Source organism: Hibiscus syriacus, unplaced genomic scaffold, assembly GCF_006381635.1.
Source record: "Hibiscus syriacus cultivar Baekdansim isolate YM2019G1 unplaced genomic scaffold, ASM638163v2 tig00111721_pilon, whole genome shotgun sequence".
Taxonomy (NCBI): Eukaryota; Viridiplantae; Streptophyta; class Magnoliopsida; order Malvales; family Malvaceae; genus Hibiscus; species Hibiscus syriacus.
In genome coordinates, this window is record NW_024063164.1 from 711,532 (window position 1) to 729,430 (window position 17,899).

A 17,899-nucleotide genomic window follows, 5' to 3' on the forward strand; every position below is an offset into this window, starting at 1 on the left:
TTATTTACTCGTATGTAGCATGGAATTCAATGATCAGGTCCAATAAATAGAAGTAGAATTTTGTTGAGTCATGTATGAATAGTTCCTTGAGACAAATTCATCATCTCCTCAGTCCTTAGAGTAACATTGGACGTCAATCTTCGATTTTACAACAACAAACGATACAGCAGTAGTGAGTCAAACACAATTTTTCCTTTCTCTACCACCAGAAAGAATGAAATTGGAAGGAATTTTCTAAGTTTTTTTCTTATTCTAAAGTTATAAGTTATCTAAGAAGTGTCTCACCTAACCTATTTATAGTGGAGAGGAAATGAATTGAAAGATTAAGATTTTTTGATAAAGAGTTAAGACCATTTGATGAGAGATTTGTTAAAAGCTAATAGGTATAATTGAATGGGTACGACTTTAACCAATAAATAAGTCTATTCACCAAGTGACTTATGACTTATTATAAATAGCATCAATAGTTATCTTTTATGTTTTCATATTTTCACTTATTTTATCTTAATTTTTCAAAAAATCATTTTCTAATTTTACGACTAAACACTTTTTTAATCATATTCTATTTTCTAAGAAAATAAAATAATCGATATTTCCTAGAACCAAACGAACCTTAAAATTTTCATAAATACAATTACACCCCAACAGTCCTAGCTCGTTCGATCCTGAACACAATCATACTTCTATTTTATATATCTTAAGTAAGATATCTAACCAATTTGAGCATATTTTAATTTTTATAAGTTATTCAAAAATAATTTTAGAATTAAAACTGTTTTCGTATCAAAATTTAAAGTAATTATCAAAAAAGAAATTTTAGGTATAAAATAATTATTTTATCAGTTAATCATTTAAATACAAGCCATCCATCATACAAAAACTTCATAACCATTAAGTTTGATTATCATTTAATAAATAACCGATAACTTCGTAAAAGTCCACTTTTAAGGTCTTTTTCACTTAAGTTATTGTTGTCTAAGAGTTCATATAGGTTATTTTAGGTGCATGTAGTTGCATTTGTGGTGCTTGTGTTATTTACTTTGTTAAGGTGCTATATGATGGGAAAGGTGTGGCTGGTTAGTGATATGCAGGTAACAAGGAGCATAGGGTGAGCTGAGAAGAATGTCCCGACATCACATATTGTTGAAGCAGACTGCAATACATTGGCATTTTGGAGCAGAAAGAGAAAATGATATTTTCACAAGATGACAGTTGTTTGCCAAGCACATGCCTATTGTTGGTAACCGCCTGAATAGGCCCACTACCACCTATGGAGTAAAAATTCACACACAAGGAATTAACCTAGGGTATGATAGGTATTTTGAGTGCAAAATAGCCCAAAAATATCCTTAGATTTTTATATAAGGACACCACATAAGTAAAAGAGGAATATCCTGGAATCCATCATCTTCTCCACACATTTTCTTCTTCCATGATGCACAACACTCCCTTTTCTTCTCTTTCTCCCATTCATTTTAGTGGTGTTCCTCCATTGGTGAAGCTCGAGAGAGTGATGTAGATCCGAGAGGAGCTCGCGCTATAATCATTCATGGTGGTTTGAAGGAAATGTCGGCCGTGAAACACCTAGTGTTCTTCTCCAACCTTAGTTTAATTTTAATGCTTAAAACTTATTAGGGTAGTAAGGTCGAATGAACGATTTGGTATACTCCTGGTTTGTTCAAACTCACCATGAACTAAGTTATTTGGTGGGGTTCATTTGATGGATACATGAAATTTATTTTAATGGATTATCAATGTTATCTTTTGTTTACTTGTTTTGTTTATGTGTGCTTCATCTTCTAAGATGTAGGAGGGATGAGAGTGTCCATTCTTAGATGAAGACTAGATTTGAGAGAAATCTAGTCACTAATGTTTAAGTATTGAGAGAAACTTAAGTATGATTAACATAAGTAATGGGGTATAGTTAATCATTATAGCCTAATTCCTTAGTACTTGAGAGAAACCAAGTTAGGATTTCAGTGACTAAGAGGGGTAATGAGTCTTCAATAGTGTAGGTTGCCATAGTTGAGACTGAGAGGAGATGTCATGGCATTCTATTCTGTTAGGTTCTTAGACTAGAGATAGCGAATGCTTTTAGCGAACTCCGTTGAACATGTAAAGCATTAGAAGACTAGATCAGCTAGAAGATAAGTTTTCAACTCCTTAAGTAATCCCCACCATTCATTCCTGAAGTAGTTTCTTTCGTGTGAGGATTATCAATCTATTCCATTTATTTGCTATTTTACCATTTACATTTCCTTGATATTTTCATCATTTCACATTATAAAATGTTCTCTTGCCTCGACCAAGTTACATTCCCTCAAGATCATGCCATTCACCCTCACATCTCCATTGCTGAAGTATCATCAATGTATATATAATTTATACTTAGATAATTTAGTATAGCGTTGTGGTAAAACTTATAAATTCCACCAATCCTAGAGGAGGATACTCACTTATCATTATATTACTTATTGAGATTGTGTATACTTGCACTCATTTATGTATAATTTATAGTACTCACAAACACACAACAAGTTTTTGGCATCGCTTCGGGGATTGACAACGTGAAGTTAATTAGTTTGTCATAGCATTTATTTTGATTTTTGATTTTTGTATAGTTTACTTGCTATTTTACTTTATTCTTTTTCAGACTCACTTGGTGTATGACTAGAAGACATTCTGACGAACCATTAGAACCAATGAACAAGAGATTGAGAGACTTTTAGGCAAATGAGACATGCTCAAGAAAATATGTATCAAATTTGGAATCGGGAAGAAGACGATCAGAATGTCGAGGCATTATAGAGTGTTGGGCTTACTGACAGGCCTGGTACTATACGTGACCATTTAAATCCCATGCTGAATGATTTGAATCCTATGTTGGATGATTTGAATCCTGGAATTGTGGCACCTAAATTCAAGCAGTCCATTTCAAGCTCAAACATGTGATGTTCAATATGGTGAATCTATAGGGCAATTTGGGGGCATGCCAACTGAAGAAGCAGATAATACATTCATAACTTTTTGGAGGTTTGTGATCTTCCACCAACAAGGAGTTCATGAGTATGTGTGGAAATTAAAGTTATTACCGAGTGAGGGCTTGGTTGTTTGGTGTTCCATTTTGTTCGATGGAATCATGGGCAGATCTTTGTAAAAGTTTTCTATTGCGCTATAACCCACCCAAACATGAACTCAGCTAAGGAATAACATAGCATCTTTTCTAACGAATAGATGTATGAATGTTGGGTCGTTACAAAAGTTTGCATCTTAGATTTCAATCATGGTTTTCAAGAATAGACTCAAGTATTTATGTTTTATAATGGAGTAAATGCCCACACGAGGATGATGCTCGTTGCCTCAGTAAATGGGACATTTCTTGATAAATCACCTACCGAGGCATTTGCTATTTTGGATAGAATTACCAACAATAACTATCAATTTTCCTTTCTCAAGGCTTGGAACTGAGAGAAAAGTGCCTCGGGCATTCGAGTTAGATACCAAGGTGATGCAAGCACGTTATCACCATATGCAAAGCAAGTATTCCTGAACATCTTAATATTTTACTTACTTTATATTAATTTGATCATATATGCCATAACAATACATATCATGTTAAGGTTATTAGTTATGTAGCTAAAGGATAACTTAGCATATACACATCTTTATAATTGATACACATTGTTATTTTAAGCATGTTAGAATATTATTGCATTCATTTAAGCATGATTCATTACATTCACGAAATGACAACATGCTTAATCATTCATTTGTTAGCTCATGTGCAATCATTTTAGCTCTTAGGTCTTATACATTAACTTACATATGTTATATCATTATGTACTTAGGTCATGACATGCATCATAGCTCACAAGGTCATCATCATGCATGACAACATGGTAATTGGATCATACAAGCTCAATGCCTTTGACTTACCTTGTTTTCTTTTGCACATAAAGGTACATGGAAGTATGACACACTTTGGGGCAGCTTGTTGGAGTATTTGGGATTCATATGTAGCTCACAATTAGCTCATAAACATCATGGAAAATCATGGAACACAATGGGAAGCTCAACTCAGATGAAGGAGCTCAAGGCTAGCTAATCTCAGCTAGTTGTACTATTTGGAGACAAGTTGCTGAAAGTGACATCAATTGTAGGTGAACATAGCTGAATGTTTTGCTATGAAGATTGGGAGATCACAGCTAAGATGATCATTCACCACCAACCCTTACATTGCTAGCTAGCTAGACACATACAAGCTTGAAGATAGCTCAACTCACGCCCAAGGCTGCTGCACATGCTTAGTCTTCATCTTATGCATAAGGCTACACCACAAGCCTCCTAGAGAACCATGTGCACGCCTTGTGACCAGCCAAGCCATGTGCTATACGTGTGACCCCTTTTAGGCACCAAGATGAATGGTTACATAACCATTCGACCAAGCATCATTTCTCTTCAAAATTGGCGCCAACTTGAAGGGATTCAAGCACTATTCGGCCATGAGACATTCCCCCTCTATTCTACCGAACCAACACCTATGTGTTCATGTTATTTATTAATTAATTATGTCATTTTACAGGGATACAAGGGCTGGCCGAACCACCATGTATTTATTCGACCAAGTCCCTTCAAAATCTATAAATAGGCTAGTCCTATTCATTTGTAACACACCTTTGATTTTATTAGAAGTGAGATTATTCTCTTTTCTCAAGTCCTTGTGACTTTTATCGACTTATCAAGTAATTTAATTATTTGTGGCATCAACCCTTCTTCCTTGTTACTTGTGGTTCCTATCTCTCTATAGATAGTGGGTCCAAGTCCTTTGTTACCACCCCTTAGAAAGATTTGTAAGATTGGGTCTTTGGTCATTGTAACACTGGTTCTTTCTTGGTCATTGTAAAATACTATCCTCACCAATCATCCTTTGTTTCATCACCCATACCATAGCCATATCAACCTACTTTTGCTACCATTTCTCATATCATAAATAGCCCTCCATTTCACCTTTACATCTACCACTTAGCCATCTGTTTAAGCCATTCACTTATGCAGGTTGTTTTGCTTCCTTCCTAGATCCACAATCAATTTTAGGTTGGAGCACCTTACATCAAGCGGTATTAAGAGATTTGGTGGAAGAAGCAACGTGCAACAACAACAACAAAAATACAAAAAAAAAAAGAAGTGCAAGTGAAAGAAATAAAAAATCAGCAAAGAAATTGAAAGAACACAAAAGAAGAAAATAAAATGAAGAAAAGAAAAGAAAAGTTGAAAGCACACAACAACAAGTCTCATCACCAAGCCATTTCAAGTAAGCATCTAAAATTGATTGTGGTGATAGAAGGGTTGTGAAGTGACTTTGTGTAAGTAACCCATTTATTCTGTTCTTTCTTTTTTCTAAGCCACCCTTTTCATTATATTTTGCTTTCCATTCATACTAACCCTTTTGTAGCCGACACACAACAAGTAAACTTTACTTGGTACAGTTTTGAGTAGAGTTATTTAGAACTCGAGATAAAGAGATTGAGAGGAAAAAGGCATGAGCATGGGAGACTAGAAGAGGACTAGTAAAAGCCTTGAAGTCCTAGAGTGCAAACACGAGCAGATTGAGGGACATTTAAGTTTCCTTGGAATGAACTAGTGAGGCTTTGTGAGAGCATATTTTGGTAAGGTCTTTTTACACATTTTCTTTTCTTTATTTCACTAATCATCTCTCAGAGTCCAGGATGAACCCCTGAAAGAGAAACCCCTAACTTGCAAACTCAAGCAATTATGTATGAGATTGCAAGATTGTTGAAACTAGAGTTGGAGCCATCACATGAAAGGATAGATCAAGTTAAAGCATCTTTGGGAAATCGAAGGATAATTCTCCCTAGAATGGAAGAAGAATTTGAGGAGGCTGAAGTAGAGCAAATAACCCAAGGAGCAAGAAGAGATGTCCTTAGAAATCCAGGGAAAGATATCAAAATGATAACTTCAGCAACATCAAGGTAACAATTCCTCCATTTCAAGGACTAACTGATCCAGAAGCATATCTTGTCTGGGTAATCAAAATTGAGCATATTTTTGAATGCCAAAACTACACGGAGCAAAAGAAAGTAAGGCTTGTTGCTATGGAGTTTGTGGACTACGCCCTTGTTTGGTGGGATCAATTAGTAAGTTGAAGAATAAAAAATGGTGAACTCCCAATCAATACTTGGGAAGAAATGAATGCCTATGAGGAAAAGGTTCGTGCCTACTCACTATCATCGCGATCTTTATCATAAGCTTCAAAATCTTAAACAAGGAAGCCAGGGCGTTAAAGATTATTTCAAGGAAATGGAGATAGCCATGATTCGAGCCAATGTTAATGAAGGTCGAGAAGCAACCATGGCAAGGTTTTTATCTGGCTTAAATTATGAAATTGCTAACCTTGTTGAACTGCAACATTATGTAGAGATTGAGGAGATGGTACATATGGCCATGAAAATCGAATGACAAATTAAAAGGAAGGTCTTCAATCGGAGTAGTCCAACTTTGGCCACCAAATAGAAACAAGAGCCTAATACTTTACAGAAGCCAACCCTAGTCCAAGCGAATGATAATGTTGAGGTATCCAAATCCATACAAGTGGACGAATCCAGTAAGGGTAAAGAAAGGCAAACATACACTTTCGAGAGGTCCGAAGACATCAAGTGTTTTATGTGTTTTGGAAAAGGACATGTAGCAAGCCAATGTCCCAACCAAAATACTATGATATTACTAGACAATGGAGACATTGTCTCAGATTCTGAAGAACCTGTCCATGATGAGGAGCCTGAAGCAATCCATGAAGAAGAACCAATAGAGAATGCTGATTATGGAGAAATGCTTGTTTCAAAGAGGTTTATTCAATTAGAATAAATTAAGGAGGATCTGCAAAGAAACAATATTTTCCATACAAGGTGCCATGTCAAGGATAAAGTTTTTACAATGATTATTGATAGAGGGAGTTGCATAAACGTAGCCAGCACTATTATGGTTGAAAAACTCAGTTTAACAACTTTAAAGCATCCAACTCCATATAAACTCCAATGACTCAATGAAGGAGGTGAATTAAACGTTACTAAACAAGTCCTAATTCCTTTTTCAGTTGGTAGGTACAAGGATAAGGTACTTTGTGACATTTTCCCTATGAATGCTAGCCACATTCTACTTAGGAGACCATGGCAGTATGCCAAAAGGACCATTCATGATTGTTATCACAACTAATACTTCTTTAATCAAGAAGGACACAAGGTAATTTTGGTGCCTTTGACGCCTAAATAAGTTCAACAAGATCAAATGCATATGAGAAAAAGTGTCCAAGCCTTGCGAAAAGATAAACTACCAATGAAGAATGAAGATGAGCGAAACATGAAACCAAACTTCTGCATGAAGAAAAATGATGGTTCATTGCTAGAAAATAGAGGGACTCCTATAAATAATGGTGATAGTTGGGATTAAAAGTCACAACTCTTCATCAAGGGTTATGATTAATATCTTCAAAAGGTAAGTACTCATTCATTTGAAACCTTATGCCTCTTCACTTTTTAGGACAAGCCAAATGAAATGTCACTTCCAAAAAGGATATCCTTAGAAGAAGATCATTCCAAAAAGGTACCTGTTGGTAATTTGTATTCCAAAGAAAGGCCTAAAAGGAGATCTTGTGAAAGCGTACTTATTGGAAGAACACATTCGTTCAAAGGATGTTTTCTTTCATCAAAGGGACGTAAAGCTATCAAGAACAGAATGATAAACACTTCAAGGATTTCGATTTGAGGACAAATCGCCCTAAAGAAGGGGGGATGATGCAAACATGTTCTCACAATATGCAAAGGGAGTATTCATGAACATCTTAATATTTTACTTACTTTATATTAATTTGATCATATATGCCATAATAATACATATCATGTTAAGGTTATTAGTTATGTAGCTAAAGGATAACTTAGCATATACACATCTTTATAATTGATGCACATTGTTATTTTAAGCATGTTAGAATAGTCTTGCATTCATTTAAGCATGATTCATTACATTTGTTAGCTCATGTGCATTCATTTTAGCTCCTAGGTCTTATACATTAGCTTACATATGTTATATCATTATGTACTTAGCTCATGACATGATTCATAGCTCACAAGGTCATAATCATGCACGACAACAAGGTAATTAGATCATATAAGCTCAATGCCTTTGACTTACCTTGTTTTCTTTGCACATAAAGGTACATGGAAGTATGACACACATTAGGGCAGCTTGTTGGAGTATTTTGGATTCATATGCAGCTCAGAAACATCATGGCAGCTCGTGGAACAAAATGGGAAGCTCAACTCAGCTGGAGGAGCTCAAGGCTAGTTAATCTCAGCTAGTTAGACTATTTTGAAGATAAGTTGCTGATAGTGACATCAATTATAGTTGAACATAGCTGAATATGCTATTATGAAGCTTGGGAGATCACAGATAAGATGATCATTCACCACCAGCCCTTGCATTGCTAGCTAGCTAGACACATGCAAGCTTGAAGATAGCTCAACTCACACCCAAGGCTGCTGCACATGCTTGGCCTTCATCCTATGCATAAGGCTACACCAAAAACCTCCTAGAGAACCATGTGCACTCCTTGTGACCAGCCAAGCCATGTGCTATGCGTGTGACCCCTTTTAGGCACCAAGATGAATGGTTACATAACCATTCGACCAAGCATCATTTCTCTTCAAAATTGGCGCCAACTTGAAGGGATTCAAGCACTATTCGGCCATGGGACATTCCCCCTATATTCTACCGAACCAACACCTATGTTTTCATGTTATTTATTAATTAATTATGTCATTTTAGAGGGACACAAGGGCTGGCCGAACCACCATGTATCCATTCGGCCAAGTTCCTTCAAAATCTATAAATAGGCTAGTCCTATTCATTTGTAACACACCTTTGATTTTAATAGAAGTGGGATTATTCTCTTTTCTCAAGTCCTTGCTACTTTTATCGACTTATCAAGTAATTTAATTACTTGTGGTGTCAAACTTTCTTTCTTGATTACTTGTGGTTCCTATCTCTCTATAGATAGCGAGTTCAAGTCCTTTGTTACCACCTCTTATAAAGATTTGTAAGGTTGGGTCTTTGCTCATTGTAGCACTGGTTCTTCCTTGGTCATTCTATGATATTATCCTCACCAACAATCATTTGTTTCATCACCTATACCATAGCCATATCGACCTACTTTCGCTACCATTTCTCATATCATAAATAACCCTCTATTTTACCTTTACATCTACCACCTAGCCATCTATTTGAGCCATTCACTTATGCAGGTTGTTTTGCTTCCTCCCTAGATCCATAATCAATTTAAGGTAGGAGTACCTTACATCACAAGGTGTCTGCTCAACTATTAGCTATCACTAATATGTTAAAAAACTTACAACGCTCTACTGAGGTAAAGGAAGTAAAGGAAACTAGTTCGACATGTCTGTTATGACATGGCAATCATCACAAGAGCGACTGCCCGACCAATCACGAGTCCATCAATTTTGTAAGCAATTTCAATCGGGGCAATAACAACCCCTCACTAACACTTATAATCTAGGATGGAGCTAACACACTAATTTCTCATGGGGTAATCAAGGAGCCCCTAATTCTAGTCAACCGACTCATGAGTAAAATTATACGAAATCTTAATGTTACTAAAACACTATGCCATGTCATAATGCTAACAAGGTAGCCTCATCTTCAGCAAACACTAGTTCTTTGGAGGCCACGGTTCAAGATTTCATATCTAACACGAAGACAATGTTACAAGACCACAATACTTCAATTAAGAATCAAGGAGCTTTGCTTCATAGTCAAGGTGCCTTACTTCAAAACCATAGCTTGTCTCTGAGAGCTTTGGAAAGTCAAGTTAGTTAGATTGCCATGACATTGCAAGAGCGTCAGCAAGGATGATTTTCAAGTGACACTGAAGTCACTAAAACACATGGAAAAGAAAAATGCAATGTATTGACTATTCGAGGTGGAACTCAAATTAATCAACAAGTCAAGTTTGGGGGAAAACAACATGATGATTCTACCCCCACTTCTAAACAAGCTGAACATGAATTACATGATGATATCATTGTCGATAATGACAAAGATGAGGGTTCTACTAGTGAACCTGCCGAAGCACTAAATTTTGATGCAAAGGCAAAAGCAATTCATACTCCCGTATTTGAGGAAGTTAGATCCTCATCGCCCTTCCTGCAAAGATTGAAGAAGCATAATGATGAAGTTCAGTTCAAAAAGTTTGTGGACATTCTTTATTAGCTCTACATTAATGTACCTCTCTTGGAAGCCATTGAACAAATGCCAACTTATGCTAAATTCCTCAAGAAAATTTGTACCAAGAAAAGGAAAGTTGAGAAATATGAGACAATTTCCACGGTAAAAGAATATTACTCCACATTGAGCAAGCTACCACCAAAGTAAAATAATTTGGGAAACTTTATTATTCCATTTTCTATAGGAACTAATTTTGTTAGAAAGGCACTATGCGACCTTGGTTCAAGTGTGAACTTAATGCCAAAATCTATACTCTTGAATCTTGGTATGGGAAATGCTAGACCCCACCTCTGTTATTCTACAACTTAGCGACTAATCCAATGTTAGACCTGAAAGGAGAGTTGATGATGTCATAGTGAAGGTAGATAAATTTGTGTTCCCAATCGATTTCATTATGCTTGATTTTGAAGTTGATGCCAAGGCGCCCATCATTTTGGGAAGGCCTTTCCTAGCCACTGGTCATATTTTGATTGATTGTGAAAAATGTGAACTTAGTATGCTGATGACTCCGAAGAATGCCAAGGCATTTTTTGAAATGAACTCATTGATTGAAGAGGAAACCAAACAACTTAGTTAATGCAATTTTGATTTAGCTAGCAGACAATGAATAGTCTAATGACGATAAAAGCATAGAGGAGCATGAAAATTTTATAACTGGGGTGGATCAATCTAGCTTACTACTAGCTAGATCAAGTATGCACTTTGAACCCCTTGATTTTGATGAATTTATTCATTATAAGCCATCATTATTGCATACACCTACCCAAGAGCTAAAGCCTTTTCTAGGGCATCTTAAATATTTTTACCTGGGTAGTGATAATACTTTGCATGTGATTATTTCCTCTAGCCTTACTACTAACCAAGAACAAAGTTTTTTATGTCTTTTACCGCAACATAAGAAAGCACTTGGATGGACTATTGGATGATTTGAAGGGGATAAGTCCCACGATTTGCATGCATAAGATCCTGATAGAAGAATGCAATGGCAACTCAATAGAACCATAAGGAAAAGTCATTCCAGTATTGAAGAAAGTGATGATTAAAGAAATAATGAAATGGACTGACACTAGAGTGATTTACCCTATATCTAATAGCTCATAGGTGAGCTCTGTTCAATGTGTGCCTAAGAAAGGTAGCACGACTGTGGTGACCAATGAAGATAATGAGTTATTTCCCACGTGCTCTGTCACTGGTTGGAGTATATGCATGGACTTTCGTAAGCTCAATAAATCTACAAAGAAGGACCATCTTCCTCTACCCTTCATCGATCTTGGATCGAATGGAAAGAAAAGCATTATTCTACTTCTTAGATGGGTATTCTGGGTACAATCAAATTGTCATCATACCAGAGGACCATGAGAAGACCACATTCATATCCTAATGACACGTTTTCCTTTAGAAGGATGCCTTTTGGACTCCGTAATGCCCCTATAACTTTTCAGCGTTAAATGTAAGCTATCTTTTCTGATATGGTTAAAGATTTCCTTGAGATATTCATGGATGATTTCTCAATTTCTGGAGATGACTTTGAGCGATGCTTTGGTAATTTGGCAAAAGTTCTTAAAAGATGCGAGGAGGCAGACCTGGTTTTGAACTCGGAGAAATGTCACTTCATGGTGACTGAGGGCATTGTATTAGGGCACAAGATATCCCATAAGGGATTTGAGGTGGATAAAACTAAGATTGAAGTGATTGAAAATTTGTCACCACCTACCTCTGCCGAGAGCATTAAGATTTTTCTTGGACACAATGGCTTTTATAGAAGATTCATCAAGGATTTATCCAAAATCTTTATGCCTTTATGCACCATGCTTAAACAAAACTAGTCATTTATGTTTGACAAGTTTTACCTAGGAACATTTACTGAGCCGAAGCAACGATTGATCTCAGTGCCCATTTTAGTTCTAATCGACTGGATATCACCATTTGAGTTGATGTATGACGTAAGTGATTATGCCCTAGGAGCTGTTTTAGGGCAATGCTGAGGTAAAATTTTCCATGTCATATATTATGCTAGTTGATAACTCCATAAAAAGACTTAATTTATATTCTTTTCACTTAAGTTATTGATCGTCTAAACAAAGTATGCATTGCATTTTTAGTTGCATATAGGTTATAATTGCTTGTGGTGGATAAGTTTTGCCTAGGCAAGATTTATTTGGCTGAGCTAATGCTTCTGAGGAGAAGGGGTTGTTTGAGTTGTGTTTGTGCAGGAACTCTACAGAGGAAGAACATTTCAGTCGTGACAATGAAAAGTTGAAAAGGCCAATGGAGCAGATGAGAATGTGAGGAGCAGATTTATATCGCGGAGGCAAGATTTATCTGAAGAAGTCTGAAGCACATGTGGCGAAACCGCCTATGTCAAATGCCAGCTGGATGATCTACTTCACGTGCAAGCAAGCCTTGATCATTATGAGAGCCGCCATCCGCCTTTCCTTTTTAAGTTTGGGAAATTAATAACGACTAATTAATGAAACTCCAAAAGCATGCAAAGCCCTAAGAGATTCTCCTTATAATTACCAGTCGTAGTCACAAAAAGAAGGAGGCAAGGAAGAAGAAAGAAGAGCTTTACCTTAGGCATGAGGAAGCAGCTGCAGTGCTTTCCCTCCGTCTACCCCCCAGTCTTCCTTGGTGTCCTCTATAACCAGACAATAGCAGAGCGGTGATCAGGCCTCGAGAGAGGGTGATCACCAAGGCAGGCGTGGTGCTGATCAGGATTGTCACGATAGAGCCCCGATTTTGGGAGTCGTTCTTCCTTTATTCTTAAACTCTTATTTCATTTGGGGTTATATTAAACGGTTTAATCTTGGATGATCTTGGATAACACCATGAATGCTTTATTTGGTGTTAAACTTTTTTTGCCTGAGCAATATTTTTATGTTTATGAATAATGAATTATGTCTGCTTATGACTGTTTTTCTCATAGTTTAAATATTTTTCCTTAACATTGTAAGAACATCGAGAGATCGCCTGGGGTTTCGGTAAAACATGTCTGGGCATTGTAAGAGCATCGAGAGATAATCTTTTGTCTAGAAAGTGATTCTTGAATTGGAGAGAATTAAGAGAGATCAACGTGACCAAAGGAATGAATTCAGGATGGTGAAGTTCTAACTTGTCTAGCTTAGATATAAGGAGTGAGTTTCAAACGACTAAAAGGGATAAAGGCTAGAGTAGGTTAAGACAATGTCTATAGTTAATGCCGAGAGGTATTGCCATAGCAACCGTCTAGGAATACCTAGTAATCCTATCGGGTAGTTTAGTGAGTCATAATAATTCATTATGGGCTTAAAATAATTGTTGCCGAAACAATAGTTTAACATCAGTGCTCTGTGAAACATCTAAATATGTGAGGTTGTTTGCATTATATTTAATCCAATACTTGTTTTGTTTTATCTGTCTGCATATTTTCTTTATATCGACCACACATGTCTGCAATCATTGAATCATTATTCTTAGCTCCTTAATATTAGCTTTAAGCTTTAATACTTAGTAGGATTAATTTGTGGCATTAGTTCTAGTTGTGGTGCAAAGGTATTTCTATTTCTAATCCAATCCCTATGGAGACGATACTCACCCACTACTATATTACTTGCATCGATTGTGTATACTTTCACATATTAGCTTGCCTTAGCATATACATTCACAAGCGATCAAGTTTTTTGGTGCCGTTGCCGGATATTGGCAACTGACGAAATTTATAGCCTTAACAAGTTCTTTGTGTCACTTTATAATTATTTAGCCTAACGTAGTTTATTATTTTCTTTTATAGGTTTTTATTATTGCATGACCTTGAGATCTGCTGGTAAGCCTTTGGAACCATTCGACCCCGAAGTTGAGCAATCATTCAAACAAAGGTTGCATGCCCAAAGAACCAAAAAATAATTGAATCAATTGTAAAATGACATGGTAGATTTAGGAGATCAAGTTGAAAGACCAAGAACGATACGAGATCACTTGAACCCAATTCTTGATGACCTCAATCTTGGCATAGTGGCACCTGAGATACAAGCCACTCATTTTGAACTCAAACCGGTAATGTTTAATATACTGAACTCTATCGACCAATTTGGTGGTACACCCAATGAAGATGCTAGATAGAATGTGCATGCTTTCCAAGTATGTGATTCATTTAGACAACAAGGAGTACATGAAGATGTGCTCAAAATGAAACTTTTTCCGTACTCCTTACGTGATAGAGCAAGAGCTTGGCTCAACGGAGTTCCTTCCGGATCAATGGAGTCATAGGCAGATTTATGCAAGAGTTTCTTACTCCGATATAATCCGCCCAATATGAATACACAACTTTAGAATTTCATTGCAAGTTTTTGCCAAGGTGATGATGAATCAATGTACAAATGTTGGGATAGATATAAAAGTTTACTTCGCAAATTTGTTAATCATGGATTTTATGATTGAACGCAAGTGGTGAAGTTTTAGAATGGAGTCAATGCACCAACTCGAATGATGCTGGATGCCTCAACAAATGGCACCCTACTAGATAAATCACTCGAGGAAGCTTTTGACATCCTCGTCAGGATAGCGAATAATGACTATCAATTTCCAAGTGCAAGATTGGGAACCAGCAGAAAAACCTCTAGAGCATATGAATTAGAAAGCAAAGATTCGGTAGCAGCCCAACTTTCTTCCATAACCAATATGTTGAAAAATTTGCAACGTCCTAATGAGGTAAGAGAAGTCAAGGCGGCCAATAATGTTTGCCTACTCTGTCATGGCAACCATCACGAGAGTGAATGTCCTGAAAACCATGAGTAAACTAATTTTGTGAGAAACTATAATCGAAACAACAATAATCCCTATTCGAACACGTACATCCCTGGTTGGAGACATCACTCAAATTTTTCGTGGAATAATCAAGGGAATAGCAACAATCAAGCCACAAATTACAGGCTACGACAAAATAATCGGACCATAAGCATATTCAGAATCAACATCATCAGCAGCCCTGGCAGAACAATAAAGGTATACCTTCTTCCTCTAACATTCATTCTATTACTAACTCCTTGGAATTATCCTTGCAGGAATTTATGGCCTCGACAAAAGATTTCATGGCGTCTACAAAGACCTTGATGCACGAACATTTTGCAACAATCAAAAATCAAGGAAATTTGTTACAAAGCCAGGTAACACTTTTGCAAAGCCATAGTTCATCTCTCAGAGCATTGGAGAATTAAGTGGGACAGATTGCCATGGCACTATATTCTCGCCAACATGGAAATCTCCATAGTGATACTAAAGTCACTAAGCATCATGGAAAGGAGCAATGCAATGTACATACGCTAAGGAGTGGAAAACAAGTTGATCAAGATGACAAGTTTGGGGGAGAACAGCTGAACAATTCTCGCCAAGGCGTAACACAACTGGATGAGGAATCTGAGAATGCTGAACAAGAGAAAGCGCATGAAAAGAAGGAAATAAGTGAAGACTCAGAAAAGTATCAACCGGATAACAGGAAATTCATGGTCAAGGCCAGCGATTACCCTGCACCATCAGGAGTCGATGTGAGACCTCCACCACCGTTCCCTCAACGGTTGAAGAAACACGATGATGACATCCAGTTCAAGAAATTTATTGATGTTCTGGACCAGTTGTGTATCCATGTGCCCCTACTCGAAGCCATCGAGCAAATGCCTTCCTATTCCAAGTATGTGAAAGAAATTGTTACAAAGGAAAGGAAGGTATAACGTGTCGCCACGGCAACATAATTCTACTCAGTAGTAAGCAAACTCCCACCAAAGCAAAAAGAACCTGGAATCTTTGTAATACCATGTTCCATTGGTAATGACTTCATCGGACGAGCTCTCATTGACTTGGGATCAAGTGTAAACTTGATACCAAAATTGATATTCATGAAACTAGACGGGTATCATGCCCATCCCACCTCGGTCATTCTATAGTTGGCTGATCGGTCTTATGTGTGACCCGAGGGTAGAATTGAAGACGTTGTAGTAAAGGTGGATATATTCGTATTTCCAGTGGATTTTCCCATTCTGTATTGCGAAGCCGATAAAAATGCACCGATCATTTAGGGACGCCCATTCTTAGCCACCGGGATAATTTTAATAGATTATGAAAAGGGAGAATTCACCATGAGAGTTGGCGAGCAAAGCGTCACGATCAATGTTTTCAACTCTATGAAATGCGAAGATGATCCAAAGGAATGTCAATGCATTAGTAAGATTGAAGAAAAGGCAATCCTTGGACGAGGTGAATCCCTAAGGCTCGATGAGTACAGTACTTTGTACCATGAACTTACAACCGAGATGTATGAAGCATAAAACTTTGACCCAGACGAACTATTTTCAGAAGACGGTTCTGATAATCATGGTCACGACAACAGGAATCTGCACAATGAACACCCTGAAAGCGACGACAATGCAAAACAAGGAGAAAAGACAAATGGCCAATTAAGATTTCTTCACAGGTCAGGTATGAAATTCGAACCTTTAGCTTATGATGAAGTTAAATCTCAAGAGTCATCTTCACAACATGCACCAAAATTGGAGCTTAAGACTTTACCATCACATTTGAAATATGCTTATCTAGGAGTTGATGAAACTTTACCAGTGATAATCTCTGTCAACCTAACCTCAAAATAGGAGAAGACTTTGTTACATGTTTTGTCACAACACAAAAACTCTATAGGATGGATGATGACAGACTTGAAAGGAATAAATCCAACCATATACACGCACAAAATCAATCTTGAAGATAGCCATAGCACCTCGGTAGAACCCCAAAGATGGCTCAACGTGATCATGAAGAAGGTTGTCATGAAGGAAATAATAAAATGGCTGGATGCGGGAGTGATTTATCCTATATCCGATAGTTTATGGGTATGCCCAGTCCAATGCGTGCCAAAGAAAGGTGGTGTAACCGTGGTTAAAAGTGAGCATGATGAGTTACTCACCACAAGAACAGTCACGGGCTGGCGCATATACATGGATTATAGGAAGCTCAACAAAGCCACAAAGAATGATCATTTTCCCCTCCCTTTCATCGATCAAATGTTGGATAGATTAGTAGGAAAGGCATTTTATTACTTCATCGATTGATAGTCGGGGTATAATAAAATTTCCATAGCACCTGAAGACCAAGAGAAAACAACATTCACATGCCCGTATGGTACCTATGCATTTAGGCGAATGCCGTTTGGACTGTGTAACGCTATAGCTACATTTCAACGATGCATGCTGGTGATCTTTTCAGAAATGGTGGAAGAGTGCATGGAAATATTTATGGATGACTTCTCTGTTTCGGGTGATGACTTTGACCGAGGCGTCGCTAATTTATCCAATGTGTTGAAACATTATAAAGAAGCCAACCTAGTACTGAATTGGGAAAAATGCCATTTTATGGTAACTGAAGGAATAATGTTGGGACACAAAATTTCATGCCATGGCATCGAAGTCGACAAAGCCAATGTGGATGTAATTACAAATCTTCCCCCACCCACTAATGTGCGAGGTGTACGTAGTTTCCTTGGACATATAGGATTCTATAAGTGATTCATAAAAGACTTTTCTCAAATCTCTAAACCTTTATGTCTTTTGCTTCAACAAAATCA